At 45.1% G+C, this 9,575-nt stretch overlaps 1 protein-coding gene across 1 annotated transcript in view; it reads left to right on the top strand.

Moving 5' to 3' along the window:
- The first annotated feature begins 6,483 nt into the window (after positions 1-6,483).
- The window catches only part of fat3a (FAT atypical cadherin 3a), a 129,503-nt gene continuing 126,411 nt past the window's right edge, over positions 6,484-9,575 (top strand). Inside the window, exon 1 of the mRNA XM_087176679.1 lies at positions 6,484-6,746. The gene's annotated coding sequence lies outside the window, so the exon portion shown is untranslated. The remainder of the gene's footprint in view (positions 6,747-9,575) is intronic.

The following is a 9,575-nucleotide window of genomic DNA, read 5'->3' on the forward strand; positions in this document are numbered from 1 at the left end:
GATGGAACGTGTCTCTGGCACAGTTTCCAGTGCACATTGCTCTGTTTTTTGTCGGACTGTAAAAAGCCAAAATATCTTCCTTCGACCTGCGTTCTGCTTTTCCCGCGGTGTCGCTTATTTTGCCTTGTTTGTTTACTCCGCTCCAACTTCAAGCCCGTCGGCCACTGCGTCGTCTGTAAATAATATCACATGCTGGCCTGAGTTCATACCTCTCACCGTGCATCCAAACTTCAGCAATGCAGACCTCTATTCCTGCGACACGATTGGCTTTTTTGTGGGCCATTTGTGGGCGTGCTATAAGCATTAATTATAACAAATTTTTGTCAGACAGTAATTAAGATTTCTTCCTCTGGAACAAGATCTTTTTTTAGCAGAAATGTCCCAAATCACAGATTAATTTAAAAAGAGAGTTTGTGAAGAGGAGAATCACGAGGACAGGTGAAACAGTACAAAGTGCAGACATCATTAGTTCTAATATAATATAATTAATGTTACTGACGAGATATGGTTAATGTGTCAGGACAGAGAGTAGTCCTAGTTCTCAGGCCTAGAAGCCTCTGTTCTGTTCAGGTGTAACAGTGAACCAGGACCCTCATCACTGGTTCCATTATTTACACCTGAGCTTTTTCTACTGTGACCCCATAATGTCTCTGTTTGAACTGGAGGAACAGACTCAGTAAATACAAACAGACTGAGGTCACAAACTCAATTAAAAACTGCAACTCAATTTTTTACTAAGACACAGCACATTGCAAAGTCAGCTCCTGGACTGATCCTGGTTCTGAACCTTCAGACTCCACTACTAATGATGATGCTATTATCTTTAGCATTTATGTAATTGTTAATAATAAATAAATAATAAACAAGAAGGAGATGATGTACAGACGACAGAGGAGAGAGAGATGAACAGATGGAGGTGAAGGTGGTGTTGCTATGGATGTTAACACTGATTTAGATGCAGCTTTAAATGTCTTAATAAACAAAGAGCAGTTCAGTTTCAGTCAGGTCATATTCAGGTTTGATGAACACCAACCACAACATCTGTCCTGTTTCCATTTTCCATTTCTGCCCTGATAATCAGGTTTTAGTTCTATATATAACAGTGAAGAAGCAGAAGCTGCAGTTCCTCTAACGACCACTAGAGTCTGGCTCCAACAGTGAGTCAGTCCCCATAGACTCCCATGTTAAAATGTCCAACTTTACAGCAGAAATAAACATGTTTACAGCCTGGTACAAAAACTGTTTTGGTCTCTAGAGATAATTTTCATGACACCTGTTTATACAACTCACCTGTTTACATTTTATTAAGGACTACAGTTATGGAGGATTGAGGGCATGGCCTCTTTGAGTGACAGGTGGGTGCAGTCACAGATATCCTGTCTGTTAGTGTGAGCTCCTGTTTTTACAGCTGAGTCAGACTCTACTATTATTTTATTTATATGTTAGCACTAATTAGCAGGTATCAGTGTCAGTGCTCAACTTACCTGGCTTGTTAGCATAGCTTGTTAACTAGCTAATCAGCCAGAAAATGAATTGGCATCTTTAGTTACAGTCTGTGCTCCAGTCTTTCTGTGTGTGGTGAATACAGGAAGTGTTTGAGTCACATCTGAGAACCAGGAGAATGAGCTGCTGTAAATCCAGACCTGCTGAAGTTTGAACTTAGTGCGGTTTTCATTGTGAAGATGTGAACACCCTAACCTCAGTATTTGGCTCAGAGAAGAAGAGAGGTGTGGTTCAGACTACAGCATCATGAATAGGGATGGTACATAGCCCCGGTATTGAACATTATTCAAGACGGCAGTATCACTAAGGTCCGACCTTAACGGTTCTGCTATCGGTACTGGAGCAGTTTTGGTTTTGTTTTTTCTCCGTTAGATAAACGTTATCTTGCACATTTATTTCACTAACTCCGTCAAATATCCGTCTATATATGATATATTTTTGCTATTCTCACAGAAGACGAGAGATCTGTCTCTCTCTCTGCCTCCTGTTTGTATGATCGGAGGGCAGGGGGGCGGGGCTGTTGTTCCAGTGACACACACACACACACACACCAGACTGTGCAGCGCACACGCCAACTCAGGCTCGTAGCCTACCTTTAGATAGACAACGATGGCGGAGAGAACTAAACGGTCCAAAGTGTGGCTCTGCTTTACTAGAGTGGATGCAGAAACAACCCATTGTCACAAGTGTGACAAATGTTATGTTTGTTCAAGTTTTTTTTTCTTCCTCAAAAAGTATCGATAAGAGTACCGTTAAAGTACCAGATTGATGCGCAATATCGGTAAGAGTAGTAGTACTGTTAAAAACTAATGATACCCATCCCTAATCATGAAGCTGCTAACATGGCTGCAGAGCTTTATTCTAGGTATATGTAATAATCCATATTGTTAATTTAGAGTGTCAGATGGTGAGATATTCAGGTCAGAGACAGAGAAAGTGAGGGAGAGAGAGAGGGAGGGAACGAGAGAGAGAGACAGAGAGAAAGAGGGAGAGAGAGAGAGAGCGAGAGAGCATCACTGTCTCTGGTTGCCGTGGCTTCAGAGACTGAACAACCAGCGATGTCAAACAAGACGAGGAAATGCAGCTTTCTGCACCATTTACTGAAAATAATGACAGTGGAGACAGAAATATGATTCAAAGGTCACTTCATTTACCCTGTTGTTATCCAGCAGCTCCATTTACAGATCAACATCACTGACTGAGCTGTACATAAATCCTTATTGGAAAATGTTGGCAGGGATAATGGTCATATAAAAGACATCACGCTGTGTGTCTGTTGATAAAGTGCATGAAGAGGAAAATAAGGAAGATGAGTGGCTCAGGCTTAAACTGGACTGAAAGACAGGAACTGTGAGCTCAGACTCATGAGGCCCTGTCTGTCTGTCTGTCTGTCTGTATGTCTGTCTGTCTGTCTGTCTGTCTGTCTGTCTGTCTGTATGTCTGTCTGTCTGTCTGTCTGTCTGTCTGTCTGTCTGTATGTTCGTCTGTCTGTTCATCTCTCTGTCTGTCTGCCTGTCTGTCTGTTCATCTGTCTCCCTGTCTGTGTGTTCACCTGTCTGTCTGTCTGTACTTTGGGACTGTCTGTACGTCTCATGTGCGACTGTCAGGATACAGTGACAGTTACTTTTAGAAAAGTTACCTACTGAAGCTTTAAACCCCTCCACCTGTTAGTACTGAGCAACATGAGTGCCAGGTGTTTTCTTCTCCAGGTGTTTGAAGGTGTGAACACAAACAATAGAGGTGAAACAAAGACAAGCAGAGCTGCTGTTTAAATCAAAGAGACGAACCAAAGGACGACTCTGAAAACCAGGAGGAACAGCTGAAAGAAAACCTCATTATCTAAACCAAAGACAGACAGAACAGCACCATATTCCCAGTGTGTCCCAACGGGGAAAATCTCTGTTTTTATTCCTCCGCCCGGCGACAGTCAGAGTGGCAGCCATTTTGTTTTCAGATTTTTCGTCTGTCTTATTCTCATGGACACGATATCTCAGTAACGCCTCAACAGAGCAGAATTTGGCACTAACATTCACCTGGACTCAAGGATGAACTGAGTAGATTTTGGTGGCTAAAGGTCAAAAGTCAAGGTCAGTGTGACTTCATAAAACTCATCACACAGCAATTATGACAATTTCACACAAATGGTTAATATTTTCTATGACTCTGTATAAACAGGGATGTAACCTGAACTTGTCTGAGTGGAGGAGGTGATTGTAGTTTATTCTGTACCTGGCCCAGTCCTCAGGTAGTTCCAGTACTTCAGTGGAATTAAAGTTTAATGTTTATTCAACATTTAACATGAACTCAAACGATCAAGAGACACTGACTTGGAGGTGAGGACTCCAGCCGCCCCACATGACGAACTGTCCAGTCTTTTATCGTCTCAGTCTCTCTTGATTGGAGGGCTGGACCGAACCCTGCTCCAATCAGGACCCGTGGCTCTAGCAGCTGCAGCCAATGAAGGAACAGGACACCACACATCATGCAGCACAGCCTTGTCCAGAGGAGGCTTCCACTCAGTTTTCTTCCTGTAGGAGGATTTCTGAACGTCTGAGTGACTAAAATGTTCCCTCAGGAAGTCAGCATGGTGATCCAGATCCAGACCTGAGACACTGACTGCAGTCAGCCTGAGGTCGTGCTGCTTTTAGAAATCCTGCAGGCTTTTCCCACGGGAACAAAACCATCTGATGTGGTCTGAGATAAAGATGGAGTTCAATAGTCTCCAGTAATTAAACATAGCTGAGAGTCTATTATTTATTTAGACATATCTGAGATTAAGTGTCCTGTTCCAGTCAATAACCATTAGGGTGTAATGGCTCCTTTAAACTGCCATCAGGTTAAATCACCTTCAGGCGCACTGAACTCTCTCTTTTACCTTTACAGGTGTAAACATCAGGTCACAGCTTCTTTCCCAGTTCACTGACAGTAGAAATGAAGTGGTGAAGGTTTGTCCAAAACTGGGGTGAGTGTGGCTCTTGAGGTAGAGCAGGTCGTTCACTAATCAGAGGGTCTTTGGTTCGATCCCTGGCTCCTCCAGGTATGAAACCCACGTTATCCGTCAGTGTATGAATGTGTGTGTATGGGTGAATGTGGCAAGAGCTGTAGGGACTGGAAAAGCTCTATATAATATTTCTCTAAGTGCAGCCCGTCTACCGTCATTACAGGGGGTAATGAGAGTGATGTAGTTATCAAGGTGTTACAGGAAATAGATCTCTGTCTGTCTGAAGGTAACAAATGCTACAGGAAGTGAGTAAAAAGTCTCTATAAACTCAGGATAGATGGAAAGCAGGGAGCTCTGAGGAAATAAAGTTGTTCCGAACAATGTTTAAACGCCTCATGATTCTTCTTCTGGACTGAAAGACTTGTTACCAGCTAAGTTACCAGCTAACCAGCTAAGATAAGAGCCAGGCTAAATAACCCAATCACTCCCAACTACAGTTGAGAGCGTCACGGTGTGAAGGAGGAAACAGGAGTGAATCACAGGCCGTGTCTGAAATCACTCCCTCCTCCCTCTATAGTCACTAGATAGTGAGGTTGCCATTTTGTGGTGCTGTCTGAATGTATAGTGAGAATTATCTTAGCCTATATAGTGGACTCATAGTTTCCCACAATGCATCGTGAAAAGTAGCGGACGACCGATGGTCACTGACCAAGCAATACAGACCATCATGCATTGCGCTGAAAAACGGTGAAGAGAAAATGACCGGAGTGTCTGGAAGCTTTTTTCAGTTTACTGATGAGCTCAGTGTTTAGTCTCTGGACAGTGAGGAGGGAGTCCAGGTGAATTATGGGAGCTGTAGGAGTGAGGTGTTAGACAGCTCTCCTCCACCATCATCAGATATGTTCATGAAGAATGGAGTGGATCCTCCAGTAGAGTCCAGAGACCTGGTCCTGGAGGATCCAGACCTGACTGACACTGTGTGATGGTTTTTACTTCAGTTTGTCACCGTCTGTATAATTTTCATTTCTTGCTGTCGTCCTTTTTATTAAACTATAATTAAATATCCACAGAGTTTCAGCAGCTCTCACCTGAGACCAGGTGTTTACATTTCAGAGTCACAGTAAGCTGCTGAGTGACTCCTTTACAGTTGAACACCATGCAGTGACTGTTGAACATCAAGTGCAGGTATTGGAACATATTTGATGTTGAACTGCTTTCCATTGTTTGAAGTGACTGTGGAGTCGACAGACAGTGGCAGAAAGGTTCAGGCTGTAGATTATATCCACAGATGTCGGTGCAAAATAAAGATGGAGGTGTCATCTACCTGAACATCTGAGTTATTGAAACACAAGATCCAGACGCTGTTCAACTAGTTTATTTGCCACAATTCAAGATGCTGAGCTTGATGGTTAATGGACACATGAGATATTAAAAAGACATCAAAACAAAATAATTAATTACATATCAACTTAAAATGTCAGAACCAACAATGATAAACTAAAGTAAATTGACTTCTTCATGCTCAGGTATATTTTAGCTGACTGTGGATAAACAGGATGGAACCTGGAAGTAGTCTGAGTGGACTTTTTATTTCATATTTGACAATAAATATTCATGTAAAAATGTAAAAAGAAAAAAAAAAGGGCTGATGAAGCTGAATATTGATTTCAATTAAAAACTAAATGTTTTTTATGATTCTTTGTGAATGATGAGATAAGATAAGATCAACCTATATTGATCCCTGTAGATGAAATTCAGAATTTGACACAAGAAACAAAATAATAGAAACAGAATCTGAAATAAATAAGATAAATACAAATACTAAATGTACAATCAGTGAGCTCAGCCTCACTGTACATTATACTGTATGATGTACATTATACTGTATGATGTACAGTGCATGTGAATTAAAGATAAAGAACGGAGACGGATTCATGACGCTGGACCAGGACTTGACAGACCCGGTCCGGGTCAGAACTCGGTCTGTGTGTGATGAAGATCCATCAGATGACGTGAACAGCTGATTTCATTAACCGTTTTAAAAAAAATGCACAACGACAAATAAAATGTGTGGAGTCTCCGGCAGGCTGCGCTGTGCCCGCGCACCCCTGCGCGCCCCCCGGTCCCGTCGTGAGCGCGCAGCACCTTCAGCAGGCAGCAGCAGTAGTGGAGCAGAGAGCACGGAGCGGACAGTCAGTCAGTCAGCAGTCAGTCAGTCAGTCAGTGTCGGAGTGGATCTGCTGGTGTGGATGGTACCGAGCAGGACGGACTTTTTCACCGGGACCTTCAGCAGCATGGCCGGGTGAGTCCCAGCTCAGATACGGGGCCAAAGTTAGAGGCGTGCGGGAGACCGTGCGGTGGGAATGCGGGGAGCGGGTTTCCACAGTCGGTGATGCGTTCAGTGTTTGTGTGAGAGACTCGGTGGGACGGGGTGTCTAAGCCGAGCCTGGACCTGCTGCTGGTCCGGACGGAGCCTGAACCACGAGCTGCAGCTGCGCAGCGCGGGCTGAACCGTGGAGACGGTGTGGAGGGAAAAGCAGTTGAGCGGTGACTGCTGATGAACCGCGGGGCTGCGGGGCTCCGGCTGCTGCTGCATGGGACAACTGAGAGTCCGGTCCCCGCCGCACACCTCCGGACCCGGGCTCTGTGTAGTTGTCATTGCTCTCTCCTTTACTCCAGCCCGCGGTCTGAAACGGAATCCGGCTTCTGGTCTGATGTGGACCAACAAGACCGGCTTCATCGTGCGTGTGATAGATTTTCTGTGGAGGCAGGTGCATCTCTGAGCTATCGAATTCGTATCAGATACAACTTCAGTATCAGTTTCTGATCATACAGCAGGCCCTCCTGCGTCTTTATGGTAATCACCTCCGTATCTGTGCAGCCTCGGTGTGGCATCACATCACAGCTGGAGAGCTCCGGGAGAGAAATAAAGAAACCCTAATTAGTGGCATTTGATCAGCTGGAGGCCTGAAGTCCTGCAGGAGGAGACATGTTGGAGTTTAAAGGTGCTGCAGACAGACAGATGGAAGCAACAACTGGGGCTAGTCTTAAGTGTCCCGTGGGTGTGCATGTTCATGATCTGTGTGTGTGTGTGTGTGAGTATGAGTGAGAGAGAGGCTGCATCATGAAGGTTACAGCAGTCAGTGAAGGGCTGCTCCGTCTCTGTCAGGGTGGAGCTCCATTAACTCTCATTTCACGGGGAGGCTTCTGCAGAAACCATCAGGATGTAGAGAGAGATTCAGTCTGTGGCCTGGATGTGTGTATCTGTGTGTGTGTGTATCTGTGTGTGTGTGTATCTGTGTGTGTGCACCACCTCCTCTCACCTTTCAGCAGGCCGGCAGGCGGCCAAGCAGCCACACAGCTGTCCATTCACTTGCCGTGTTACAGCTCCTCTTCCTCCTCCTCCTCGTCCTCCTCCTCACCTCCCCCTCGTCACCTCTCATCCTTACACCTCCTCCATCACCTCCTTCTCTTTCACCTGCTCTGCTCTGGAGCTCAGGACTCTGCCGTGTTTGTGTTCACGCTGCTGTTAACATGGACGGTAATCCCTGGCCTCCAGTTTTATTATTAGTGAGAAACTAAAGAAATGTGTACACCAGTCCTGCAGTCGGTGTTTACCTCCATGTTTTCTTCTCAATTAATTAACCTTCATTTCCCCTCAGAGCCTCTGTTAAAGAAACTGTCTCGTGGATGAGGAAATGAGCCTCAATATTAAAATATTCCATTTGTGTGAATGAAGCGGCCGATAAACAACAAAACTAAATGTTGTCCAGGGTTTTTAATATTTCACTTGTACAGCTTCTCTGAAGTTCATGTTTGATCTGGAGTGAAAAGAGCTGAAGTGAATCTGAATCTGGTTTAAAAACCACTAAAATGTCTTTGTTTTATTTAATATTTATATGTTTAACAGCCTTTAGCATTGAGCTAGCAGCACAAATGTTAGCATCATGATGTCAGGATGTCGTTCTCTGTCAGACCCAGATTATTGATAAGTAGCTGATCACAAAAGGACCAATAACCAAGTAGCAGAATAACTGCAAAGCCTGCATCTCTACTGTTTATATGGCGACTACAAGGCTAGCTGTGAGGCTTAACATCAATGGATCATGGATCATTGCATAATACAGCATTAGCATTTCTAGCTAACTAGTATCTACTGTCTAGTGTTGTTGCAGCGTGTTGTTGCAGTGTGTTGAAGCAGCGTTCTGTTGCAGCGTGCTGTTGCAGCGTGTTGCAGCGTGTTGAAGCAGCGTTCTGTTGCAGCGTGCTGTTGCAGCGTGTTGAAGCAGCGTGCTGTTGCAGCGTGTTGTTGCAGCGTGTTGTTGCAGCGTGTTGTTGCAGCGTGTTGAAACAGTGTGTTGAAGCAGCGTGTTGTTGCAGCGTGTTGTTGCAGCGTGTTGAAACAGTGTGTTGAAGCAGCGTGCTGTTGCAGCGTGTTGTTGCAGCGTGTTGTTGCAGCGTGTTGTTGCAGCGTGTTGAAACAGTGTGTTGAAGCAGCGTGCTGTTGCAGCGTGCTGTTGCAGCGTGTTGTTGCAGCGTGTTGAAACAGTGTGTTGAAGCAGCGTGTTGTTGCAGCGTGTTGAAACAGGGTGTTGAAACAGGGTGTTGAAGCAGCGTGTTGTTGCAGCGTGCTGTTGCAGCGTGTTGTTGCAGCGTGCTGTTGCAGCGTGCTGTTGCAGCGTGCTGTTGCGTGTTGAAGCAGCGTGTTGTTGCAGCGTGTTGTTGCAGCGTGTTGCAGCGTGTTGAAACAGCTTGTTGTTGCAGCGTGTTGCAGCGTGTTGTTGCAGCGTGTTGTTGCAGCGTGTTGTTGCAGCGTGTTGAAACAGTGTGTTGAAGCTTGTGATGATTTTAGTCACATGAAATGAATTCAGTGTGATTTACCTTTGGAAGGTTTGATGTGCAGTAAAGAGGCTGGAGGAGCGGGTGGAGCTGTGATCAGGACTGTCAGCTGCTCTGATGGAGGTCTCAGTGATGGAGCGACTCCTCCTGCAGCTGCGTGGAGCTGATCTGGATTCTGACTGCATCGCTGCAGATAACATGTGCATGAGGTTTTGCAGAGGAGCTGCTGCCTGCAGAGGCTGACCTCCCGAGCACACTGACCTCCACATGGAAGGTGGAAGGTGGGGGGGTG

The sequence above is a fragment of the Seriola lalandi genome, unplaced genomic scaffold, assembly GCF_002814215.2.
Source record: "Seriola lalandi dorsalis isolate HSWRI2012SDOR001 ecotype SW California unplaced genomic scaffold, Sedor1 jcf7180002054564, whole genome shotgun sequence".
Taxonomy (NCBI): domain Eukaryota; kingdom Metazoa; phylum Chordata; class Actinopteri; order Carangiformes; family Carangidae; genus Seriola; species Seriola lalandi.